The following is a 978-nucleotide window of genomic DNA, read 5'->3' as shown; positions in this document are numbered from 1 at the left end:
ATGGCCGCTCCCAGACTCAGTGATCGCGATGGAAATTATTCTTTTTATTTTTTTACTGATTGAAGCTAAATTAATTAAATCACAGCGAACGTTTTAGTTTTAGGTATAAATAATGATCCTTTGATTATTCTTTGATCACCGAACTTTTCCTTTAAAATTGAATTGAAGCTGAAACGTCTTAGTGTGAAAAAAAGCGAGAGCAGATGAAGCAGAATTCAGTTTTTCATGCATTCTCTGAGCAGAGACACACATGAGGGGCTGAGCGTATAAATAAGGCGGTCAGCAGCAGCCTGCCTGTATCCAAACACGGCCATAAAGCCGCTCCTCTGTGCTGAACCTCTGACAGAAAGCACCTGTTAAAACACAGCAGACCGAGGCGGGACGCCCACTGGAGGAAAAACGCCGCAACATTTTCCACTGCGCCGCTCTGAGAGGACAGACAGACTGCTGCTCCTCATCAAACATTTAATTTCTGCTAAAGGAGGAGGAGGAGGAGGAAAAAGGAGCAACATGGAAAATGACGGCGTTCATGAGGAAGCTTCCAGCAGCCGGTGGAACCAGAACCTGCAGCCGCCGACAAAGATTCTACGGTCTTTAAATTCACAGCAGTTTGATTTATTCCACTTAGACGGGAAATAAAGGTGGAAGTTAGAAACATCTGGAAACATCTGGAGTTAAATATTAACATTTAGGGTTAAAAACTAAAATGGTGATTATTTTAAAACAATATCTGATTGTATATTAAATATTAATATTTCTTAATTAACCACAATCATATGGGGGGGTTAGTGGTTAGAGCGGTTCTGAGTTCGATTCCCACTCCCACAGCCTGCCACTCCTCTGGGTCCCTGAGCCAGACCCTTAACTGCTACCTGATGGGATGTGTTAAATGCAGAGCGCATTTCGTTGCTCCGTACTTGTTGCAGTGGAATGACGATAAAACGCAGGAAAAATAAAATCCTATAAATGTTTTTTTAG

Source organism: Cyprinodon variegatus, unplaced genomic scaffold, assembly GCF_000732505.1.
Source record: "Cyprinodon variegatus isolate N-32 unplaced genomic scaffold, C_variegatus-1.0 Scaffold2026, whole genome shotgun sequence".
In the NCBI taxonomy this organism is placed as follows: Eukaryota; Metazoa; Chordata; class Actinopteri; order Cyprinodontiformes; family Cyprinodontidae; genus Cyprinodon; species Cyprinodon variegatus.
Note: the sequence above shows the minus strand (reverse complement) of the source record.